This window comes from Ictidomys tridecemlineatus, chromosome 8 (assembly GCF_052094955.1).
Source record: "Ictidomys tridecemlineatus isolate mIctTri1 chromosome 8, mIctTri1.hap1, whole genome shotgun sequence".
Taxonomy (NCBI): Eukaryota; Metazoa; Chordata; class Mammalia; order Rodentia; family Sciuridae; genus Ictidomys; species Ictidomys tridecemlineatus.
Genome location: NC_135484.1, coordinates 119,735,077 through 119,756,406, shown reverse-complemented (window position 1 = coordinate 119,756,406; position 21,330 = coordinate 119,735,077). Strand labels below are relative to the sequence as shown.

Sequence of the window (21,330 nt, the reverse complement as noted above, 5' to 3'; positions counted from 1 at the left end):
CTCAGAGACACTCAATCACTGAGCCAGACAGGGTCTCACTGAGTTGCTTAGTGCCTCGCCATTGCTGAGGCTGACTTTGAGCTCAGGATCATTCTATCTCAGCCTCAGGAGCCACTAGGATTACAGGCATGTGCCACCACTCCCAGAGAAACTTAATTTTTGTCCAGCATTGTATTGTGAATATTTCCCATGTTGTTAGGAAGTATTAAATTAAATTATATCCAAATTACATGAAAAAGATCAAAGATTCCAAGCTTTGAAAGAATAATACAATGGTGACCATAGGCCTAATTAGTTCAACATTTTCTTTAGGATGTAAGAATAATTTCTTTCAGTTGTATAATTTCTTATGTCCCTCTCTGAGGATCCCATATAAACTTGCAGCCCCAATCCCTTAGGGACCACAGCCAGGACATGAGAAAAGTAGAAATATCTCTTCCACTCCTTATTTCTCACTTTTTGGAAAATATTTTTTGGAAACACCCTAATCACTAAGGTTTTTAAAGCAAAATGATCTCTTACTTAGGAACAGCAACTCACTGCCCACCAAATATCCACAATAGTATGAATATGGACGCTGAGACTATCAGGACAAGGTCACAGCCCCTCTTTTCCCTGGGCCTCTGTCCCCCTCAGCAGGACAGAACAGGGCTCTGTGTCTGTGTTGCACCTCCAACAGCAGGGGTCAGCACACCTGAGGCTAGGGGTGAGCACCCAACTCTCCTCAGTTGAGGAATAAATCAAGCACAGACTAGCCAATCTTCACCTCAGATGCTTCACCTAATGATCAGGGGGCAAGAAAGGTTCCAAGTGGCATTAAGACCCTACAACCCACATCTCATCTCCATCTACAAAGAAAAGACCCAGACCCACCTGCTCCCATACCTGGCCCTCTCCCAGCCCACCTCACATGCCATGGTGTGAGCATGAATCCCCCAGGACTAACCTCATGTGTCTTTTCCCTGTTTGGCTAGCCATGGTAGGTCCCCTCCAATGTCCTGCATTGTCATCCTCCCGAGGCTCTGTATATCCCTGTCTCTTCTCATGCCCTCTCCCCAAAACTGGAATCTCCCATGGCACCTTCTGAATCTCAGCTCATGAAAAACAAACCTCCAAAGACCTCTCAAGATGTCCTCACCTCCAAGCTCTAACAGAAACTGAGTCTCCTAAAGGACACAGGCCCTCTGAAGTCCCCTCCCTTGGGGGTTTCCCTGGGGGTCAGCAGCTGGGATGAACAAGTGCTCCACAATGAGTATCTCAGATCATCTGCTGCCCCTTCCCAATATCTGCTAACCTGCATAAGATGGGAGCCCCCAACTCCCTCATGGTAGGCACTCCCAAGGACCCCATCTCAGCACTCTTGGCTCCTCCCTGTCTGTCACCTTCTCAGAAGTGCTCTCTCCTGCTCCTCACTGATCTCAATGCAAGAAGAAGTGGGGATTGAAAATTTTTTCCAAAGATGCCCAGGCCCTAATCCTTGGAAGAATGAAGACGTTGTATCATATGGTAGAAAGGACATTATTAATGTAACTAAGGTGAACATCTGAAATTGGGGAGATTGTCCTGGGTAGACCAATCAAATCACAGTAAAATTCCAAGCTGAGATACTCCTCTGCCTGGAGTCTGAGAGATGCTACAGGAAAGGCAGGTGGAGGAGATTCAGCAGAGAGGACATCAGAGGTTCTAGTGGAAGAAGCATGAGACGTGCTGTAGGACACATATGAGGACCTGGGAGAGGGTTCCAGGAGCTAAAAGTGGCTCCTTCATGACAGTCAGCAAGGAGATAGGGACTGAATTCTCAAAACAACCATATTGACCCTGGAAGCAGATTCCTCACCAAAGCCTCCAGTAAGGAACAAAGACCAGCTGACACCTTGACCTTAGCCCTGTGAACCTCATGGGGGACTTGGAACCTATGTAACTGTGAGGTCACAAATGGAGCTACATAAAGCCACTTGAGTTATGGTATTTTCTGTGGTTCTGTGACCTCTGTGAAGACAGGAAAAACTGATGTCCACCCCTCAGCAAGTGGACATGACTTAGATGCTCAAGAAGACAATAGGCGATGGAATACAGAAGCTGAGGGAAGAGGGCGTGTGGAATGGAGAGATTCTGTGAGGCCACAAGACCCACCAGAGAGTTGAATTCTTATATCTCAAACTGTCCAAAAGTCAACTTGAAATGGAAATAAGGCCTAAGAATTACAACAACAACTTTGCAATTTCTAGAAGAAAACATAAGGTCAAACTCCTCCCTATACGCAAAGAGAATGACTTCCTCTATAGGATTCCTAAAGCTCAGGAAACCACACCAAGAACTAGTACAAGGGATGGCATCAAAGTAAGAAGGTTCTGCACAGCAACAGAAATCATTAAGACCATGAAGAGAGAGCCTACAGAATGAGAGAAAATCTTTTCCAGATACTCTTCCAACAAGATAAGTATTCCAAATAAAGAAATAAAAAGGCAGATGCCACTGCCCTGCTGGGAGGGCTCTACTCTGGGCATGCCCTCAGTTACCTCAGGGGTGAATTCCATCCTAACTCCCTGGTCCCAGCCACTGAACCGGAAGTCTCCTGTGAATCAACCATGGCCTGCATTGCTACCATCATTGCTGCTGCCTGTGATTCCACTGCTGCCAGCCTGAGATCTCCTGGCGATCTTCTTTCTGGGTGCTACTGCCACAAAAGAAACCACTGCCTTAGATGCAACTGAAGCCAACACTGCTGTGGACCCCCAGAGATGGCCTGGAGACTATGCCCCCACAGCTGCAGTTGTAGCTGCCAATGCAGCCACCGCTACTGCAGACCTGCTGCCTGCTGCCAGCAACCACTGCCACTACCGCTGCTACCACAGCCCAGAGGACTGCTTTGGGGGAGAGGCCAGGAAAAACTGATGTCCAGTCCTCAGAAGATGGACATGTCTTAGATGCTCAAGAAGACAATGGAGGATGGAATACAGAGGCTGATTTGGTTGCACGTGACTGCATCCATGTGGGGACACCAGCCAGGACGGGGGGCCTGGGTGCCAGCAGGTTTACCACCACAAGTGCCTCTGTCTGGGGACTCCAGCTAGTACCTGCAGGTCCAATGTGGGGGTGCCTGCAGGTTTGGAGGAGCCTGGGGTCTTCCTGCTGAGAGAAGGTAGTGGCCATTGTCTTGCTGCTGCTGCATCTTGGTGTTACTCCTTTGCATGAGTGTATCCTGGTGGTCTCTCTGCGAGTAGGAGTAGCATTGAGATCTTGGGACAGACGTGTGACCAATCCTGAGGTGTCTGAAGCCCAGATTGGTGGAATAGAGACTCGGGTTTCAAGGGCTGATCTGGGTTCGGTGATCCCAAGAGATATCAGAGACAGGACTGAGAAACTGTTGAACACTGACAGAGAGTTTGACTTTTCAGCAAGACTTATTTTATGCTATTTTCTGATTCACTAATCTTTCTATCATAATTGGAAGAGAATTTTTTATGCATCAGTGTGTGGAGGACAATGATATATGATTGGGGTTTTACATTTTAGTTGTATTTTTATGTCTTTAATTTTTTCTTTTTGTTCATATTCTTCCACTCTCTTGCCTATTTTCTTTCCAACTTTTCTCCAACAGCCAATCTCTGTCAGCTAGTCTTCCACTCTTCCTGTGAAATTTTACTTCTAGCCTCTATCTTCCTCTCTCACAAATAGTGCATACTACACTACCTCTGTTCTCTCATTCACCATTTTAAATCATAAATCATTTTAACAAATATTCTGTTGTACTATAGATAGTTGTTGAACTCATCATTTTGGTTCAAAGTGAGAAAGAAGTAGATGCCTTAGTGGGAGTTATTAGGTTTAAGGCTGTATGTTATGTTCATTGGGTGAAAAGTGCTGGAAACCTTAGGGACACTATATAGCTACAGGATAGAATTTATTCTGCCTTAGATTCGTACTTTTAGATGGGAAAACAAACTAACAACATGAAAAAACAAGGGACTAAAGCATCCCAAACAAACCAAGATGCCCCAACAACAGAAGCCACTGATAACACAGTAGAAGAAATGTCCAAGAAGGAGTTCCGATTGTATATAGTTAAACTGATATGTGAAGTAAAGGATAGTATAAAGAGTGAAATCAAAGAAAAATACAAGAAGTGAAAGACCAATAAAGAGGTAGAGATCATAGGGGGGAAAAAGCAGAAATCCTCAGTAAACCAAATTATACATTCAATAGAAAGCATCACCAACAGATTAGACCAGTTGGAAGACAGAACCCCAGACAATGAAGCCAAATGTATAACCTTGAAAGTAGAGTTGACCATGTGTAGAAGATGATAAGAAACCATGAACAGAACATCCAAGAATTATGGGATCACATGAAAAGACCAAATTTAAGATGGGACAAAATTTAAATCAGAACAGATGAAGGAGCAGAGATACAAACCAAAGGAATGCAAAAGCTTTTCCATGACATAATAGCAGAAAATTTCCCAAACCTAAAGAATGGAATGGAAAATCAAATACAAGAGGCTTACTGGACCCCAAAAGTGCAAAATTACAGCAGACCCATACCAAGACACATTATAATGAGAATGACTAACATACAGAATAAAGATAAAATCTTAAATGCTGTGAGAGAAAAAAATCAAATTACGTATTTGGGGAAACCAATTTGGATCTCAACTGATTTCTCAGCCCAGACCCTCAAAGCTAGGAGGTCCTGGAATAATATATTTCAAGCTCTGAAAGAAAACAGATGCCAACTGAGAATTTTATATCCAGCAAAATTAAGTTTCAGATTTGAAAATGAAATTAAAACATCCCATGATAAATAAAAATTAAAAGAATTTACATCTAGAAAGCCTACACTACAGAGCATTCTCATTAAAATATTCCATGCGGATGACGTGATTTTTTTTTTAAAGTGAAAACCAGCAAAGGAAGGATCTATACTAAAGTGACATTCAACCAAATGATAAACTAAGACAAATCAAAAACCAGAAATAAATCAAAATGACAGGGAATTCAAATCATATCTCAATAATATCCTTGAATGTTAACTGCCTAAACATCAATCAAAAGACAAAGACTGGCAGACTGAATTAAAAAGCAAGACCCAACAATATGCTGTCTTTAAGAGACTCACCTCATGGGCAAAGACATTTACAGGCTGAAGGTAAAAGAATGGGAAAAAACTTTGCACTTATGTGGATTGCATAAACAAGCAGGGGTTTCCATTCTCATTTCAGATAAAGTAGACTTCAAACCAAAGTTAATTAGAAGAGACAAGGACATTTCATACTTCTTAAGGGAAGTATATATAAGCAGGACATAACAATTATAAACATTTATGCCCCAAACAATGGAGAATCTTATGTAGATCAAACAAACTGTTCTAAATTTCAAGAGTCAAATAGATTACAATACAATAATACTGGGTGACTTTAACACTCCTCTCTCACTACCGGACAGATTTTCAAAACAAAAACTAAGTAAGGAAACTATAGAACTAAATTGTTAGAGTCTGTAAACAAGTCAAGATGGTGCCTGGCATTTTGCCAGGGGAATGTTAGAGTCTGAAAACAAGTCTGGATGGCGCCTGGCAAAATGCCAGAGGGAGTGGTTTATGAAGTAAGGCCAGTGAGCCATTAAGTGTGGAGATTTCTTATTGGTTGACTGATGTATCTAGTTTATGTTAATTAGATAAGCTGTGTGGAATGTATAAATACCCCTCCTGTCCTACAATAAACGGCTCCTACTCCTGCTGTATCGATCTACACAAGTTGTTCGTCACCTCCCCCCCCCCCCGTTATTTTGCCCAGCAGCCGGACTGTGGCACTAAATAACACAATCAATAATTTAGACTTAACAGACATATATAGAATATTTCATCCATCAGTGAGCAAATATACTTTCTTCTCAGTAGCACATGGCTCCTTCTCTAAAATAGATCATATCTTATGCCACAAAGCAAGTATTAGAAAAAAACTCTTACAAAAGAGCACAGATACTACCCTATATTCTACCAGACCACAATGGAATGAAATTATAAATCAATGATAAAATAAAAAAGTAAAAGCTACTGTAACAAATGGGGACTAAATGATACACAATTGAATGATGAGTGGATAGTAGAAGAAATCAAGGATGAAATAAAATTCTTAGATGTAAATGAGAACACTGATACAACATATCAAAATCTCTGGGACACTATGAAGGCAGTACTAAGAGGAAAGTTTACTGCATTGAGTGCATTCACTAAAAGAATAAAAAGTCAACAAATAAATGACTAAACACTATACCTCAAAGCCCTAGATAAAGAAGAACAAATCAACACCAAAAGCAGAATACAGGAAATAATTAAAATCAGAGCTGAAATCAATGAAATTGAAACAAAAGAAACAATTGAAAAATTGACAAAACAAAAAGTTGGTTCTTTGAAAAAATAAATAATATAGATAGACCCCTGGCATGCTAACAAAAGAAAAATAGAGAAAATTCAAATTACTAAAATACAAGATGAAGAAGGAAATATCACAACAGACACATCTGAAATACAGAAAATAATTAGAAACTATTTTGAAAATTTATCCTGTAATAAAATAGAAAGTATTGAAGAAAATTTCTAGAGATGTATGACCTATCCAAACTAAATAAGGAGGTCATACATAATTTAAACAGATCAATTTCAAGTAATGAAATAGAAAATGCCACCAAAGCCTACCAACCAAGAAAAATCCAGGATCAGATGGATTCTCAGCCAAATTCTATAAGACTTTCAAAGAAGAATTAACACCAACACTCCTTAAAGTATTTCATGAAATAGAAAAGGAAGGAACCCTTCCAAACTCATTCTATGAGGCTAATATCACCCTGATACCAAAATCAAAGATCCATCAAGGAAACAAAACTTCAGACCAATATTCCTGATGAACATAGACACAAAAATTCTCAATAAAATTCTGGCAAATTGCATACAAAAACATATTAAAAAGATAGTGCACCATGATCAAGTGGGATTCATCCCAGGAATGCAGGGTTGGTTCAACATATGGAAATCAATAAACATAATACATCATATTAATAAACTTAAAAACAAGAATCTTACAATCATCTCAATAGATGCAGAAATAGCATTTGACAAAATACAGCACATCTTTACTTTCAAAACGTCATTCTAAATGGAGAAAAATTGAAAGCATCCCACTAAAACCTGGGACAAGGATGTCCTCTTTTACCACTTCTATTTAACATTGTTCTTGAAACTCTAGCCAGAGCAATTAGACAGAAGAAAGAAATTAAAGGAATACAAATTCACAAAGAAGAACTCAAACTATCACTATGTGCTGATGACATGTTTCTATATCTACAAGATCCAAAAAATTCCACCAGAAAACTTCTAGAACTAATAAATGAATCCACCTAAGTAGCAGGATATAAAATCAACACCCATAAATCAAACGCATTCCTATACATCAGTGAAGAATCCACTGAAAGACAAATTAGAAAAACTACACCATTCACAATAGCCACACACACACACACAAAAAAAAAAAAAAAAAAAAAAAAACCTGGGAATCAATTCAATCTAACAAAAAAAGTGAAAGACCTCTACAATTAAAACTACAGAACCCTAAAGAAAGAAATCAAAGAAAACCTCAGAAGATGGAAAGATCTCCCATGCTCCTGGATAGGTGGAATTAATATTGTCAAGATGGCCATACTACCAAAAGCATTATACAAATATAATGCCCCTTTACTCTTTGTGGTCATTTGGTTTGTTTTCAGGCTTGGGAAATGATAAACAAAGCTGCTCTAAGCCTCCAGTTACATGTTCATTGTTGCATATGAGCATGTGGCTCTCAGAACTATGTGTCCAGGAGTGGAACTACTGCGTGTGTGTAATATTCAACCTAATAGGCAATGCCACACTGCTGTCCAGGTGTGTGCTATGGCAGCAGTGTAAGAAAGCTCTTGATGGCCCAACTTCTCATCCACATGGAAGCATCAGTGATTGTAATTTAGAAATTACTTTTAATTTTTCATGAGATTTATTCCTTACAACTTTACTGAGTTTATAATTTGCATGCCATTCACACGTTTAAAGTCTACACTTCAGTACATTCACAGAGTTGTGCACCAGTCACCACATTCAATTTTAAAATATTTCTATCGCCCCAAGAAGAAATCCCATGCCCATTCACAGTCACCCCTTCCCCTGTCCAGGACTTCTCGCCAGCACTAGGCACCTGCTCTCCTGCTCTCCGTCTCTATAGGTTTCATTATCTGAACATTTCATGTAAATGGGATCCTACAGCATGTGGTGTTTTGTGACTGGCTTCTTTCACTTATCCTGCTTTCAAAGTTCATCCAGGTTGTCATTGTGGTTTGAAAGGCATTTCCCTCTTGGCTAATGGGAAACTGATGAGCTAATGAGGTGAAGAATGTTTCCAAGGGTTTATGGAAAGTAGATTGTTCTTTTTTTCCTTTTTGAATTTTCCATTCATTCTTCTCCTCCACACACCATGCCCTGTGTGCTGGAGGCTCTTCTTCTCAGTAATTCCAAACGTCCCCTCACCTTCTGCCTCCCATTGGGTTTAGTAAATTGGGATCCCAAGTCCATCTCACTCTGAAGCCTACTGCCCTAGACTCAATGGCTGACCACTTTTTACATATTCCATTTGCAAGTCCTTGCCACAGGAGATGCTTCTCTGTCTTCTCTTTTCACTTTTTAGTGATATCTTTGAAAAACAAGTTTCTAATTTTGAAGTACTGACATGTATTAAGTTTATTTCTTCTATGCATTTTTTGTTTTTGCTTAAGAAATTCTTAAGTTATAATCAGAAAGTTAATTGTCTACAACTTCTCCATAGTTTTATATATTTTAATGTTTTTGTGCATATGTGGTGTGCAGAAGACATTAAAATCTTTTTTTTAAAGTTCCCTCATATCCCTTTTTTTAAAAGAGAGAGAGAGGGAATTTATATATATATATATTTTTATATATATATATATAAAAATTTTTATATATATATATTTAGTTTTCGGCGGACAAAACATCTTTGTTTGTATGTGGCGCTGAGGATCGAACCCCATGCCAGGCGAGCGCGCTACCGCTTGAACCACATCCCCAGCCCCAATCTTTTTCTTTTTTTTTTTTTTTCATTCATGGATTGTCACTTACCAACCTATCACATATGGAAAACTCCTTTTTCGCATCTGGTAAGGTATGGCCTTCCTCAGCATTCCAGTGTCTTCATTTCCGTGGGATGCTTCCTGGATTTCCTCTGTTGTGTACTGATCTTTTTTTAATCATTCTGAGAAATTTGGTTGGATTTCATACCATCATAATGTGTCTACTAGGTAAATAAATCCAACAAATTTAATGCTTTGATTTCAAGAGTTTCATTGTTATCATTGATGACTTTTTAAAGTTAAAGATACTCTTTTTGAAGTTCCACAAAATATTTATTTCTGTTTTGGATAGGGATTACACTTCATAAACAGGTTTGTAGACCACTGACAATTTCTTACCATATGGAGTCTTATAATTCATGGACATGGGATATTCCCCTATTAAAATATTTTAATAAAATGTTGCTGTTCACACTCTTTATCTTGTGGTGGCTTATTCCAAACATTTTGAAAGCTTACTCTAGCAATCATAATCTCTCTCAATTATGTTTTCAAAGTATTATTGTGTTCTGTAGAAATACAAATGAGTTTTGTCTCTAGTTCTTGTCCAATAACTGCTGTAAATTTTTGTCAGTTCATATATAGTTTATATTTTCTCTTGCTTGATTACACTTGCTAGGAAATCCAGTATACTTTTGAATGTAATGGAGATAGTAGGTATGCAGGGTATGTCCTCTCTGCCCTGCTGATCCAGTCTCCAGGTAGGACCCTTTTGGTGTCCTGGGAACTGCCCTGTATGGACTGACTGATCTGCAAAGTCAGTCTTGCTATCTGTCCCCCAGTTAGCTTGGGCTCCACAGGAGCACTGTGATGGGAGAGAGGGTGAAGGAGCATTGATTTGTGCTCTTTTTTCCCCTGGATTCCTCTTACAGTATTGGAACAAGGAGAAATAAGACATGATTGGTCTGAATTCTTTTATATGTGTCCTCTCAGTCAGCATCTCAGATAAAATGTGTTGTTCTGAGTGCCAAACATTTTTGTACATTAACTAGTTTAGCTAATGAAAACCTAAATTCTTCTGTGCAATAGATCAATGTCTTCAAGTTAAGTCATCTGGAGAGATTTTGAATAGGTGTAGGCTAGGATCAAACATTAAACCCTTAACTCTGATTCACCAGAAGAGTAATTCAGGTACCAATCCTGTCTCTGAAACCCTCCAGGGGATTCTAGTGAGCAGCCAAGGGAAGAAGCAGAGGCTCAGAGCAGAGGGCCTCAATAAAGGGTATGAATCAAATTGAAGCAAACTCGAGAGCCTGTACATTATCCGAGTCTGCTGTGTAGAGACCTTTGTGAAAACCACCAGCCCATATCAATGATGATGTATCACAGGTGTGTGGGCAGCCAGTCTGAATGATTCACATTCTCCTTCCCAGAGCGGAGAGGCTCTGACCAGCACTAAATCTTGTAGTGACCTGGACATTGCTCTAGTCCTGGAGGTTGAGGATGCATCTTCAGACATAGGTGTGTCGCCCCATGAATTGAGCTAAGCTCACCTGTTCCGTTGTGATATTACGCCTTTGCCCTGTTTGGGATAGAATGTTTCATGGAAACACTTTGTGTGTCCCTTTCTCTTGTTGTGCCTTTGGGTGTAGCCTTCCTAGATGCCAGTCAACCTGCTGACAGTAGACATCAGGAAGCTGGACTCAGCCCCTTGAAACCTGACCCCTTGCCTCATTTGAATGGCTTCTCACTAAAAGGGTCCATGTCAGATACCATCCATTGAGTGGAAGGCTGGTGCCTTTAAGAAAGACCCCTACAATGTATTCTGAGGTATATTCTTACAGGGATTGTGCAGAAGGAGAATTAGTCATTACCTCTGTCCACTGAGAAATTGAAAATCTCCAAATGATCTGGAAGTTCAAATTAAATGTCTTTAATTGTATCAATCTCCCTTAGGGTAAATGCTTTACTGTAACTCAAAAAAAAATTTTCCTCTGCTTTAGGTCACAAAGGCAGTCTACAATATTAATTAAAATTTTGAAAGAGATGCGTACAATTCCAATTTTTCAATATGCATAACCAATGTGCTTATATCATTTGTCCAAAATTTGTCCTTTACACATCAATCTCTAATGTTACCAGTGTTATATATCAACACTGTATATTACCTATCATACCAGTTTGTATGTATACATAAATTAAATGTCTTGATCTCTATTATACACTGAGTCACATATACCCGATGTTTACATGTGTGCTGTTTGGTTTGTGGCTTCCTATTCTGTTCTAAGATTTACTTGTATATCCCTGTATCAACAACCTACTCTCTACCTACATGAACTCTAGTGTAAGTCTTGAGATCTACTAAGAGAATACTGCCTTTATTCTTCTTGCCTAAATGTGTCTTGCCTATTATTCATGAATCTTTCCATACAAGGCTTAGAATCAGCTAACCCAGTATCACAAAATGCCTAGTGGTATTTAATTGAGATTTATTAGAATTCTTATAATATTTTAAGAATTTAATGCCATTATAATATTGAATAATAAGTGAGCATCTTGGTAATTCTTTTCAGTTAATTAATCATTTTCTCTAATTGACAAATAAGGTTTTTAAAATATTTTAAATGCTATATTGAGGAAAATTTGTAGATTTCAGACTGGAAGTATATAAATAATATATATAAATATAACTCTCATTATATAATGATTTCTTTTTAAGTTTTCACATCCTGCATAATTTTATGCAAATTATAATGCAATAAAATAATGAGGATACCTAGAACAGCACAGCTGCAGGCACCTCATATATACCCCCAACCCCAAGTTAGAAAATATGTGTGCCCACATTGTAGAGATGAAAAACCAAAGCAGCAAGTGGGAAAGTGCTGGTCAGTGCAGGGCTGCACAGTATAAGCTCCCAGAGAAGCCCCAGGAGCTTTCAGCAGAGGCTGACACCCCAGCTGTGTGGATCCAGTGTGGCCACTTGTGCCCTCTGGTGCTGATCCAGGATATGGCTTCTGGGGAAGAAGTGGAACCAATCAGTGTTCAATTGGTTGCAGAATATTGCTGTGGTTATTCAATTGGGGCCTCTGTCAAACCATTGGGGAAAAATCATCCAGGTTTTCCCTCTTAAAAAATATACACTATGTATGTGGAAGCATTATAATCCAGTATATTACTAACCTTTTAATAGGAGCCTAAAATATGTTGGGCACTTCTTCTTTTTAATATTTTTTTAATTGTAGTTGGGCACAATACCTTTATTTTGTTTACTTATTTTTATGTGGTGTTGAGAATCAAACCCAGGACTCACACATGCTAGGCAAGCACACTACCACTGAGCCACAACCCCATCCCCTGGGCACCTCTTTTAGTAGCAATAAATTAAAATATATTTTGCTCATTTTAATGGTTACCTAGAATTTTATTGCATAGATTTTCTTTGGGGTATGATAGGAATGTTCTTCATCTTCATTCCCTTTTAGTGACACAAGAATGTATGAATATCCAAACTCAAGGAACTGTACATTTCAATACATGCATTTTATTGTATGTAAACTATGGATTAGTAAAGTTGATTTAAGAAGGTTGGAACCCCCTTGAAATTTGTATTTTGGTTCTGTGTAAAGAAAATAAAACAAACCCATGTTCTTAAGAGATAGACCCAGACATATCTGGAGGTAAAGAGTTATGGTGGGCTGGGCCTCGTGGTGAACACCTGAACAATCCCAGCAGCTCAGGAGGCTGAGACAGGAGAATCACAGGTTCGAAGCCAGCATGAGCAACTTAGAGAGGCCCTAAGCAATTTAGTGAGACCGTGTCTCTAAATAAAAATACAAAAAAAGGGCTTGGTGATGTGGCTTAGTTGTTAAATGCCCTGGGTTCAATCCCAAGTTTAAAAAAAAAAAAAAAGACTTTTTTTTTGGTGTCTGTAACTTATTGTCCAAAGGTGCAGCAATCCCATTAACAGCCATATGTATATGAGGGTGGGAGAGTGAGAACAACTGTGACAAAAATCTAGATGACCCTAGATTAACAGTAAAAATAAAAGCTAGAAATAATAAATACATATTTTCTTTCTGACAATTAGCATATTCTTCCATTATGAACAGAAAACCAGGATAGTAGGAGCCATACCTCCTACTTTGACCACTAAACTCAGATGTTAGCATCTCTCATGGCAGTGTAGCAGGGAGCTCAATGCATCCTTTATACTCTTTGGTACTGGTTAGACTTGCATCCAGGTCTGTCTAATTAATGTCTGGCTATTTAATGTGTCAAGAAACAAAATAATATATTTTAGAATTTCAATCATTTATTTTGTTTTTATTCATTATTGCATTTGGAGGGCATCAGATCTTAAATCCAAACTCAAAGTTTATTGTGATTATAGATATCAGAATTAAACCCTGTTTTTAAAATGATGTAGTTTAGCAACAGGGCTTGACACATAAAGAACTTTTGTAGACACTTGTTTTTGAAGTGCTAGGGATTAAACCCAGGCTTCATACATGCTAGGCAAGCCTGTTACCATTTGGGTTACATCCCCAGCCCTCTACACTTGAGTAGGAAAAGTCTGCATGCTTGAAGTCTGCATGATCTTCAGCAATCCAGTAAAGTCTGGCATCAAAAACTTCAAACCATGCCTAATGTTGCTTGTTTTGGGAGGTGCTGAGCATTGAACCCAGGGCCTGGTTCAGGCTGTGCTGTGTTCTTAACCACCAAATAAATACATTTTAAATATGACATTTTAAAAAAACATAATCACTGGAAAAAATAGAACTCTGTTACCCTTCCTTATATTTCTTTTTGGAGATATATATATATTTTTTAGTATATATATTTTAGTATATATATATTAGTGGTTGGACACAATACTTTTATTTTATTTATTTATTTTTATGGGGTGTTGAGAATCGAACCCAGGACCTCGCGTGTGCTAGGCAAGCATAAAGAAAATGAAACAAACCCTGCTCTTAAGATACACACACACACACACACACACACACACACACACACACACTGGGGATTAACCCAAGAGGTCCTTTACCATGGAGTACATCCTCAGCCCTTTTTAGTTTTTTATTTTGAGACAGTGTCTCTTTAAGTTGCTTAAGGCCTCTCAAATTGCTGAGGCTGGCCTTGAACTTGGCAATCCTCCTGCCTCAACCTCCCAAATCATTGGGATTACAAGCTTGTGCCACCACCACCAGCTGGTTTTCATTTTAAATATGATAAATGGAGGAGGGCTGTGGCCCTTTCTGCAGTGGGGGTTGTGGGGTGTCCCTAAGGCTCAGGGTCTGCATCCTGTTCTGGAATCTTAAAGGGGTTGATTTGGAAGCAGAGGCTTGATCCTGGGGGAAGGCAGGTAAGGGCGGGACCTGACAGCCCTCATCTCTGATCTCTTTCCCCTTCCTGCTGTCCTTGCTTTTTAAATCCTCCTCCCCTCCCCCGCCTTTCTTTCTCTCCTCTCCTTTCTTCAGCATTTCAACCTTTCTCTCCAGGACCCTCTTTTCTTTACTCTCCTTGTTCCTTTTCATCTTGTTTTTTTGAAAGCTGGTTGCCAAGACGCGGGACTGCATCCACCTGGGACAAGCCAAAAAAAAAAAAAAAGAGAGAGACACAAGGCAGGGCTCCTCACCAGGGTGCTGTGCGCGCTGAGGCGCTGTCTTCGCTCTTCCTGGGAAGGTTCAGTGAAAGTCACTTCAGTCTTCCCTGGAGATCACACCGTGGGGTCCCGATTAGGATCCTCACTGAAGGGTCCGAACATTGAGAGGATTTTCCTTGAAATTAGTCTTTGTTTTCCTTTGGATCTGGGGGTTTTCAATCAGTCGCGCCCTGAGGAGGGAATTCTGCTCCTGGCGGGGAAACGGAGCCCTGGAAGTGATCTGATCCTAGAACCCAAAGGGGGGTGGAGGTGGGAGGGCTCCTCAGCTTTTCAGATCCACCCACCACAATCCAGGCGGATGCTAGTTGAAGTGTGCGGAACTCCACATCCCGCTCAGGACTGCGGATATCCCCAGCCGCGGGGTCTGATTCTCGCAGCCCGCAGACTCCCCTAACTGCCAAGCAGCCCCAGAACTGAAACCCAGATGCAGCTCGCCCCCGCCCCCCGCGCCCACAAGCGCCTTCACTCTGCTTTTATGACAACCAATAGTTTTGATTTTCTTTGGCCCAAGTGGGGGTGACGTGATCTTCAGCAATTCGGTAAAGTTTGGCGCCAAAAAGTTCAAACCACGCTGAACAGTGGTTTCGCTTTATATTCAGGAACTCAGCATTGGCGCCCAAGGTGAACTCAGAGAAAGCCTCTGGTATTCTTGTGAGTCCAGGAGTCCAGAGGGAGAGTGGAGGGGAAAGGGTGTTTAATGACAAGGCAAACTTCAGCACAAGGAGCTTTCTGGTAAGCATGGTTATTACTATTACTATTGAGATGTACTTCATTTATCAGAAGTCAGACTTTGAAAGTGTGCAATTCAGTGGTTTTAGTACAATCATGAGGTTGTGCCACCACCACTACTACCTTCTTTGGATTGTTTAAAGGATGTGGAGAGGAGGTCTGATGGTTGGAAGGCAGAGGCAGGAGCAGTCCCCAGGGAGATTGCTTTGCAGTAATATCCTGTTGAGTCAGGGCAAGGAGACAGGGCAGCCTGCTTTGACCCCAGCCTAGGAGAGATGTGACCAGAGAAATGGGGGAGAGGGTGATGCTAAACAGCAGGTTGTGGCACCTGTGGGCTTGGATGGGAGAGTAGAGGTATCCTACGTTAAAGTCAACAACGCAGCTGCTGTGGCTTGGCTTGGAGCATTATGGTGACAACAGGAGATAGACACAGTATTTAGGAAGAAGTCTTTGAAGGATTCTAGGATAAAGGTAGTTGAAAGTTGGTACCAAGGTAGTGACTGATAAGCTATAAAAATGGTTTTAGGAGCTGCCTGGGAAAGCCAGAGGAGCAGGGGAAAGGGTCAGTGAGACGTGACCAAGGGTGGTGATGCAGTTAATAGAAGTAGGGCAAGTGTGTGGGGGGTGGGGGGATCTATAGTGGTTGGAAAAGTGTTTAGAGTGAGCTTATAAACCTGTCTGATTTGAGGGTCAAATGGGCCCAGAGATGCAGATGCCCTAAGGGAGTCTGGTTGGTGTTGGATTGGCCCATGGGGAACAGCCTGATGGGGCTCCTGAGTTACCCTGGGACAGCTAGGGCAGTTACAGGATGTGGCCAGAAGAAAGGAAACCTGGCTAGATCTCTGAGTCAATGGCAGAAAAAGGAGCAGATTAGAATGGCTGAAACTTCTAAGGGTGTTTGGAGCCTGAGAGATTTTTGTGCAGAAGGTGCTTCTGAGAGCAGAGGTGGCTGAAATCTACAAAGATCTCACCTAATCTGATTACTGGTGACATTGCCAGCAAGGCTATACTTAATTGAGGGCAGTGTTTTGCTGAGAATGACAAGGCTTGGCTCTTCCAGAAATGTGCCTTGCAAGGAACAACCTAGAGCCGGTCACATGGGGTGATGTGCTACCAGAGGTTGGGGAGACCCCTGCTTCTCTGTGGGCTGAATTCCACTAGGTTCCCAGAGATGTGGAAGTGCTTCTAAGGTTGGGCCATGGCACTTGCTCAGAATCTGATGCTACAGCATTCACCTAGCTGCCCTTACTTGCTTGTCTAACCTACCTGGGTCATCCTAAATCACAGTCACTTTTCTGGACGTTGAGGCTGATGGGACCCGGTGAATATTTCCCATTTTCTTGAAATAGTACCCTGTACTTGTAGGGAAGTTCCATTTTAAGCGTAGCCCCTCCCTCTCTGTTCTGTTTGGTTTGTCCCCATTGAGTAAGTGCTTATTGAGCAACACCCAATGACAGTTAAACTCCACCAGAATCTCCCTTCCCAGGAACAGGGGGCTGTGGGTCAGAGGGAAGGGTGGCAGACTTGTGAGCTTTGGGGCTAAACCACTTGTGCACTCTGGAGGGGTGCAGGGCTGTATAGGACCAGTTTGCCACAAAACCCCAACTCTGCTCTTCAGGGCGCACTCCTCCATCACCTCCTGTCACCTCCACATCTGGATGTGTGCTGCACCTTGCTTCCCTCCCTCCTCCCCTCTGAGCCTTGCTCTTCCTTTTGTTGTTCTTGGGACTCCCAGGGTCTGCTTCTAGCTTTGTTCCTTTGAGAGACATTCAAGGTCCCTTGGAGGTCTGCCTTTCAAGCGACACCAGCCACCAGTGAAAGGGAGAATGTCCAGCCCCCAGAAGCCCCATCCTCTTCCCGGTGCCAGCAGCATGTTCTTACTGAAGTCCTCAGTGTCTGGAGTAGGATCTTCCTTTTTTCCTGCCAGGAACTAGTAGGAATGTCCCAGGCTCCCACTGCCTTTTCTATTGCTGGGACACTGTGGCTGCTCCAAACACTCAAACTGAGCAAGGTTAGAATCTGAGGACTTTGGCCAAGAGATTCTTCCGGTGACTTCTCTCAACTCCACCCTCAAGGTCCCCTGGCCTCCTGCTGCTTGTGGGGCGGGATCTGCTCCCCTCTTGCACCCCCTCTTACCCTAATAGGAACTCCAGTGTTCCCACCTCACCTCTCTGTGCCTCCCCAGCTGCCTGTCTCACACATCCCACCCTATTGTCCCATTGCCTTGCCCTCCCTGCTCTCCCCTCCTGCCTGCAGTGCTTTGATCTATTTCTAAGGTGTGTTTCACAACTCCCCTGCCTCCCCACTGCTGGCCCTTCCTTCTTCCCTGTGACTCATTGCTTACAGTAGCTGTACCCAATCCTGCTGTAAATAAAAAACCCTCACCCCATCCTGCCCTTCCCTGTTCCAAATTTTGCTGTTAAATTTTTTTTTATTTTTTTCCCCATTTTTTCTTTTCCTTCTCTCTCTCTCTCTCTCTCTCTCTCTCTCTCTCTCTCTCTCTCTCTCTCTCTCTTTGGTTTTGAATAACTTATTTTAATGAATTTATCTTTCAATACAAGGGTGAAAAATTCCTACCATTTTAGCTACAGTTAAATCTAAACTTCAAAACTGACCAATGATTAATTACATGTTAATTTTGAAGTTTTTGACTATAAGGATATCAAATATAATACAGAACTCAAATTTAATGCTGTTAAACTTCTTACCATTCCAAGAATATCAAATTGCTTCTCCTGTTCCCCTCCTCAAAAAAGAAAAATTCATTTCTCCTAAGCAAGTATAGTACCTGCTGGTATTTACAGTCGTTAAAAAGTAAAGGCAAAGAACTTTCAACTTGAATATGATTTGAGTATTTGTAAGCCATCTAAAATTTCTACCTGATACAGGGAGTAGATAGGTTCTTAGTCTTGGCATAAGAAGTCATGTCACAGAGTTTGAATGTTGGAAGTGTACTTTTAAACTATCAGTTAAAGAAATTCTAGCATCATTTAATTCCTTTTCTTGTTTGTTTTTTATTTTGCCAGTAAGAAACAAGATTTAATGTCACCATTCTTCAATCAATGGATTTCCGTTGATCTGTTTCTTAGCTGATTACTATCAATTGTACACAGTTCTCATCAGAGGTGAAAACTGATGAAGCTAATCAGTTTTTATTTAAAATTAATAATACATATATGTAGATTAAAACTAAACATAACCATATGTAATCTAACATGGGATATTCAAACAAAAAACTAAGAAAGTAGCCACTAGAAAGGAGAACAGAAGAAAAAAATTAAATGGAGATAATAAATTTTTTTTACTCATTAAGACAACTGCTAGCAATGTATTCAGAACAACCAAAGTCAGAGAAAACATGTGAAACATGAAAAATTTCTTTCCAGTTGAATTAAATGTGTTTTAAGGAGAGAGGAAGAGAGAAACCAAAAAAAAAAAAAAACAAGCACGTTTTGTAATTTTGGAACACTGAAAAGTATCAAACATGGAAATAGTAATTTATCAAAAATCACACCCCAGATTTTCTTTTGATGGAATAAGAAAAACAGTTTTTTGAAACAAGGGCATGAAACAGACTTAAAATTGAAACTCATACTAACAATATTGTGTTTTTACTGAAAAATACTACTAGAGATAAAATTAAGTTAAATTTCAGGTACTTTCCATTTAATGTGGGCAAAATTACAATGTTTACATAGCAACTATAAACTAGCAATTTATTTTCACTTATAAAGTATTTTATATTTTCTTTTAGGAAGACTTTACAGTCTTCAGTGCTCAAAATTAAAAAGCAATTTTAATTTTTTAATCAATTAATTTTCCATACCTAAGAATTATGATGGCAATGTAAAACAAAAGTTTAATTCTGCTGAACTAAAGCCCAATAGATTCATATTTTTAAATGTATGAAAATACCCAATCTTTAAAATTCTGATAATTTCTTTTATCAATGTAAAATATTTAAGTAATCACAAGAGATACTTTATATCAGAAACAAACTCACATGATATACTTATGACATTCAAGAATTAAAATCAAGAAAGTGGTAGTCGCCCTAATATAGAATTTATTTCTTTTTGTCACCTCCATTCCTTCTATATAATCATTATTTCACATCATCTGCATAGAAATATCACAATCTGAAAGGCAGAAAAAAATTTTTTTTTTGCCTTCTAGAGCTCAAGTAAATGTACTCAGTGTTCTTAGTATGTTTCCCTTTAACATTATTTGAACCATCAGTCATAGGTTTTGAGACCAATGAACTAGTGCCACTAGAAGATGATTTTGTTCCACATTTCTTTTCATATAATGAAAACTGTTGCTGCCAAAGATCAGCCAACTCAATATATCCTCAAAAGGACTAAGAGACATAGAAGAAGTCTGTGTAACCATGATGGTTATCTTTTTGGCCACAAGAAAGATGGTATAAAGGAACATAAGATTATGCTTTGATGTGGTCAGATGCTTGGTGTGCTGAAATGTGAAGGGACCCCAGCAAGGTTACCTTGGAAGGATAGGACATCTTCAGCCATTCATCATCTCTGGTTTCTAATCTCCTTTCACTAGCCATTAAAAATTCATGATAAGGATACCCTCTGCACCTTGGGCCCATCCACTAGCTATCATGACTGGCCAGCCATTTTTGTAATAACTATTAGCATGTGTGACTCCACCTTCTGTTTTCCAAGTTCTGGTCACTTCCTTCAACCCCAAAGCCATAAGTTGAGCAGATAAGAATGAATAGTCCTGGGAATTTAGGTCCCATGGGCAAAAAATATATATATAATATACCAGATTGAAGATGCCAGTAAAATATTAATGTGGTTTGGAAGAAACCTCAGTGGAGGCTCTTCAAGCAGTACACATGTTAAAATTCCTCCACTAAATCAGGGAGTATAGCAGTAGACCAGCTTGAAACAGGATTCTTCCATGCCCCTTCCACTCCTACCAGCTGATGTTTCTGTGCCATCACAGACACCAGATGTGGGTGATGTCAAAAAAGGGGAACATGGACGTGCAGGAGAAGGTCAGTGCCAGCTACTCCCATGGAGAGTCCATGGCTGCAACCTACCCCTGAGACTTGGCCTTGCCAGCTGGCCTCAAGTTTTATTTTTTTTCCTTAACACATACTTGTATAGATTTATAGGACACAGTATGATGTTTTGATATAAGTATTCATTTTATAATGGTGAAATCAGAGTAATTAGCATATCTCTCAGGTCAAACATTTATCATTTCCTGTGACCTGATCATTTAAAATCCTCTCTTTTATCTATTTTGCAACATATACTACATTATTATTCACTGTGGTTATCTTGATGTGCTATAGTATGGCACAGATGTAATTCCTCCTATCTAATTGAAACTTTGTACCCCTTGACCAGTGTCTCCCCTCTTGTATCTACTCTCAACCTGTGCTAACCAGCACCCCTCCTGCCTGCCTCAATCTCCACATAAAAGTGAGATCATTTGCATGTCTGTTTTATTCTCTCATTGTCTCCTTTAAATTAATCTATATTGTTACAAATGACACAATGTCCTGTTTTACAGGGGCTTTTTTATGTAAATATACTAGGGATTAATCTCAGGGTCTTGAGTCTGCTGGGCAATCCCTCTATGAGCTTCATCCTCAGCCCTAATTACCTTTTTGTTGTTGTTCTTAAAACTGATTATTATTCTTTGTATTTGCCACAGTTTGTGTTCTTTTGTTTTGTTTTACTTTGGAGGTGAGTCTGCTATGTCTTCCAGGTTGGACTAAAACTTTTTGGCTCAAAGGAATTCTCCTGCCTCAGCCTCCGGGTAGCAAGCATGCACCATAGGGCT

At 40.1% G+C, this 21,330-nt stretch overlaps 1 pseudogene; it reads right to left on the bottom strand.

Moving 5' to 3' along the window:
- Positions 1-3,070: 3,070 nt before the first annotated feature.
- LOC101955832 (trimeric intracellular cation channel type B-like) lies at positions 3,071-20,565 on the bottom strand (annotated as a pseudogene).
- Between the last annotated feature and the right edge of the window lie 765 nt (positions 20,566-21,330).